The sequence below is a fragment of the Triticum urartu genome, chromosome 7A (assembly GCF_056163025.1).
Source record: "Triticum urartu cultivar PI428250 chromosome 7A, HENAU_Tu73, whole genome shotgun sequence".
Taxonomy (NCBI): domain Eukaryota; kingdom Viridiplantae; phylum Streptophyta; class Magnoliopsida; order Poales; family Poaceae; genus Triticum; species Triticum urartu.
In genome coordinates, this window is record NC_141879.1 from 508,639,232 (window position 1) to 508,644,692 (window position 5,461).

Genomic DNA, 5,461 nt, shown 5'->3' on the forward strand with positions numbered 1-5,461 from the left:
AGATGATGCCCCGCACGTTGTTGCGGAAATATTTTGCAGTATTTTAGTGAGATTTTGGTTATATGGAACATGAATATTTCAAATAATAGCTTTTAAAATTATATAAGAATTAAATCTAATTCCATAATAGAATGGACTTTTCCATGCATGCATGTTTGCATGTTGAAGTGGATTTTTAATATGCATGGTTGCATGGTGAGGTGGGCCTTTCCTATGCAAGTTGAATGATGAGGTGGCATGCTTGCATGTTGAGAGAAATATGTTAGTGGGGACTAGCTATTTAGATATAGAAGATTTTTGATTGTTCCATGCTATTATATTATCAACCTTGGATGTTTTATATGCATTTATATGCTATTTTATATGATTTTTCGGACTAGCCTATTAACCCAGAGCCCAGTTCCAGTTTCTGTTTTTCTCTTGTTCAGTGTTTCGCAGAAAAGGAATATCAAATGAAGTCCAAACGGAATGAAACCTTCGTAAAAGTTATTTTTGGAAAGAAAACAATACAGGAGACTTGGAGTGCACGTCAGGGGATCAACGAGGAAGCCATGAGGCAGGGGGGCGCGCCCACCCCCCTGGGCGCGCCCTCCACCCTCGTGGGCCCCTCATGGCTCCCCTGATGTATTTCTTCCGCCTATATATATTCATATACCCTAAAACTATCGAGTAGCAGAATTGATCGGGAGTTCCGCCGCCAGAAGTCTCTGTAGCCACCGAAAACCAATCTAGACCCGTTCCGGCACCCTGCCGGAGGGGGGAATCCCTCTCTGGTGGCCATCTTCATCATCCCGGCGCTCTCCATGACGAGGAGGGAGTAGTTCTCCCTCGGGGCTGAGGGTATGTACCAGTAGCTATGTGTTTGATCTCTCTCTCTCTCTCTCATGTTCTTGATTTGGCACGATCTTGATGTATCGCGAGCTTTGCTATTATAGTTCGATCTTATGTTTCTCATCCCCTTGTACTCTCTTGTAATGGATTGAGTTTCCCCTTTGAAGTTATCTTATCGGATTGAGTCTTTAAAGATTTGATAACACTTGATGTATGTCTTGCCGTGCGTATCTGTGGTGACAATGGGATATCACGTGATTCACTTGATGTATGTTTTGGTGATCAACTTGCGGGTTCCGCCCATGAACCTATGCATAGGGGTTGGCACACGTTTTCGTCGTGATTCTCCGGTAGAAACTTTGGGGCACTCTTTGAGGTCCTATGTGTTGGTTGAATAGATGAATCTAAGATTGTGTGATGCATATCGTATAATCATACCCACGGATACTTGAGGTGACATTGGAGTATCTAGGTGACATTAGAGTTTTGGTTGATTTGTGTCTTAAGGTGTTATTCTAGTACGAACTCTAGGGTTGTTTGTGACACTTATAGGAATAGCCCAACGGATTGATTGGAAAGAATAACTTTGAGGTGATTTCGTACCCTACCATAATCTCTTCAGTCGTTCTCTGCTATTAGTGACTTTGGAGTGACTCTTTGTTGCATGTTGAGGGATAGTTATGTGATCCAATTATGTTATTATTGTTGAGAGAACTTGCAGTAGTGAAAGTATGAACCCTAGGCCTTGTTTCCTAGCATTGCAATACCGTTTACGCTCACTTTTATCATTAGTTACCTTGGTGTTTTTATAATTTCAGATTACAAAAACCTTTATCTACTATCCATATACCACTTGTATCACCATCTCTTCGCCGAACTAGTGCACCTATACAATTTACCGTTGTATTGGATGTGTTGGGGACACAAGAGACTCTTTGTTATTTGGTTGCAGGGTTGCTTGAGAGAGACCATCTTCATCCTACGCCTCCTACGGATTGATAAACCTTAGGTCATCCACTTGAGGGAAATTTGCTACTGTCCTACAAACCTCTGCACTTGGAGGCCCAACAACGTCTACAAGAAGAAGGTTGTGTAGTAGACATCAAGCTCTTTTCTGGCGCCGTTGCCGGGGAGGTTAGCGCTTGAAGGTATATCTTTAGATCTTGCAATCGAATCTTTTTGTTTCTTGTTTTAGCACTAGTCTAGTTTATAAAAGAAAACTACAAAAAATATAGAATTGAGTTTACCTCATACGCTTCATCTTTTTAATATCTTTCGTGAGTATGATGGAAAGAAAAATTGTGCCCAAGTGTTAGAAGAAGAATGCATTAGAATGTTTGGCACTAAATATTTGAATGATGAGCATGATTGCAATGTTGTTAGTATGAATCCCTTGAATATCCATAGTACTAATGATGATTGCACTAGTTATGATGAAAATGTCTCCTATAAACATGTCAATTTTTGTGGAGTGCATTGGGTTTGCAAGTACACACCAAATAAAGAACATAGATATTGCAAGAGGCATAAGTACTTAGAAACTAAATGGTTGCAAGAAAGGCTATATGTTTGTGCTGAAAATTTAAATTTTCTTAGCCATACTTGTGAACTTTGCAATGAACATGATCATTTCAGTACCCAATGCAAATTGTTTCATAATCGTATCGTGTCCAAAAATTGTGATGACTTGATTTCTCTTGCACATCATAATGAACTTAGTTTGCTCTTGGGTTATGAAGAAATGAAATGTATAACTAAGGTTATTCCAGAATTTGCCCTTTATAGAGTTCTTAATTTTGATCTAGAAGAAATTTATATGTATTGTGCGGTGAATTGCATTGAAAATCCTTATATTGCCAATTACATAAAGAAAAGAAAATAAATAGAGGATGAAGAGAATACTAACAAAAGGGAAGAGACTTCCCAATGTTCTCCTATTATTTCTTACGATGAATCAGGTAACGAGGAGGAGCCTTCTATTCAACCAATCTCATTAATAAGGAGCTCCAAAAAGAGGATTGAACCCACACATGATGTGAAGAAGAAAAAAAGAAAAAGGAAGAGAGGTAAAAATATATCTCCCCCAAATAATGTTGCTCCTATTGTTGTGCCTCATGAAAATGAATCAAAAATAATTGCGGAAGATGATGCACTTGATGATGATCTCGTTATGCCTATTGCTTGTTGTGATGATTATGATTGGGAAGATAATGATACTTCTTATGATATTGAAAATCTTTTTGGCACTTGCTTGGAAGAATATGATGATAATTGCTATACTATTGGTGCAATCCATACTATTAATGATGAGAGTGATTATGCTTATGATATGAAAAGGCCCAAGCTTGGGGAAGCTATGTTTGATTAGGATGACATATTTGAGAATATATTTGCTGCAATTAATGTTTGTCCCAAGGTTGGGGATGCTATGTTTAATGAAGATGATATTTTTAGCCTCCCAAGTTTTGAGGAGCAAATCGATTATGATGAGAACAAAGTTCCTACTTATGATGATTATTGTGATGACACTTATGCTATAAAAAGTAGTGATGATTATATTTATAAAACTTGTCATGATTATGATTACCCCTTTTCTGAACATTACTCTTTTAATGTGGAAACAATTTATAGTATTCGAGTCTCTTATGATACTCCCACTATTCCGAATGAGAAGAATTTTGCTTATGTGGAGAGTAATAAAAATTCTATACTTATGCATCATGAAAAGAATGCTTTAGGTGCTGGTTATATTGTTGAATTCATTCATTATGCTACTGAAAATTATTATGAGGGAGGAACATATGCTTGTAGGAATTGCAATAATATCAAGTTTCCTCTCTATGTGTTGAAAATCTTGAAGTCATCCTTGTTTTACCTTCCTATGCAAGTTGATTCTTGTCCCCACAAATTGTTTGCTCACAAAATCCCTATGCATAGAAAGTGGGTTAGGCTTAAATGTGCTAGTCATATTCTTTATGATGCTCTCTTTATGTTTCAATTCTTATATTTTATGTGAGCATCATTGAAATCATCATGCCTAGCTAAGGGCGTTAAACGATAGCGTTTGTTGGGAGGCAACCTAATTTTATTTTTGTTCCTTGCTTTTTGCTCCTTGTTAGTAATAAATAATTTATCTATCCTCTGTTATTATTGAGTTTTTATATTTTAATTAGTATTTGTGCCAAGTGGAACCGTTGGGAAGACTTGGGGAAAGTCTTTTTAATTTTTCTGTAAAAAACAGAAACTTTAGCGCTCACGAGAATTGCTGCCATTTTTATTTGGATAGTGATATTTAGTTAATTCTTTTTGAAGATGATTAATAGATAAATTCCTCACGTACAGCAATTTATTTTAGAATTTTTGGGGTTCCAGAAGTTTGCATTAGTTACAGATTACTACAGACTGTTCTGTTTTTGACAGATTCTGTTTTGTATGTGTTGTTTACTTATTTTGATGAATCTATGGCTAGTAAAAGAGTTTATAAACCATAGAGAAGTTGGAATACAGTAGGTTTAACACCAATATAAATAAATAATGAGTTCATTACAGTACCTTGAAGTGGTGTTTTGTTTCCTTTCGCTAACGGACCTTACGAGTTTTCTGTTAAGTTTTGTGTTGTGAAGTTTTCAAGTTTTGAGTAAAGATTCGATGGACTATGGAATAAGGAGTGGAAAGAGCCTAATATTGGGTATTCCCAAGGCACCCCAAGGTAATATTCAAGGACAACCAAAAGCCTAAGCTTGGGGATGCCCCGGAAGGCATCCCCTTTTTCGTCTTCGTTCATCGGTAACTTTACTTGGAGCTATATTTTTATTCACCACATGATATGTGTTTTGCTTGGAGCGTCATTTTATTTTCTTTTGTTCTGCTTGATGTTCGAATAATATCCCAAGATCTGAAATTCTTAAATGTTAGAGAGTCTTCACATAGTTGCATAATTATTCAACTACTAATTGATCTTCACTTATATCTTCCGGAGTAGTTTGTCGTTTGCTCTAGTGCTTCACTTATATCTTTTAGAGCACGACGGTGGTTTTATTTTGAACAAATAGATGAACTCTCATGCTTCACTTATATTATTTTGAGAGTCTTTAGAACAGCATGGTAGTTTGCTTTGGTTATGAATCTAGTCCTAATATGATGGGCATCCAAGATGGATATAATAAAAACTTTCATATGAAGTGCATTGAATACTATGAGAAGTTTGATACTTGATAATTGTTTTGAGATATGAAGATGGTGATATTAGAGTCATGCTAGTTGAGTAGTTGTGAATTTGAGAAATACTTGTGTTGAAGTTTGTGATTCCCGTAGCATGCACATATGGTGAACCGTTATGTGATGAAGTCGGGGCATGATTTATTTATGGGCCAATTCCATTTTTTCTCCTAACTTTGTCCCGAGCTCATCTTTACCCCTAAAACAAAACGGTGCTCAACTATACCCCTCTTCTGTTAGATGGCGTTATGGAAATACCCCTCCGCACCGTTTCCATCCAGTCAAAGGAGTTTGACTGACTTTGGGACTTTTTCTGGACAAGTATGCCCCTCCTTACAAGTGGGACCTGGCCGAACAGTTATCTATCTCACTCGTCTTCTTCAACCTCCCGACGACCATAGGAGACAGGAAG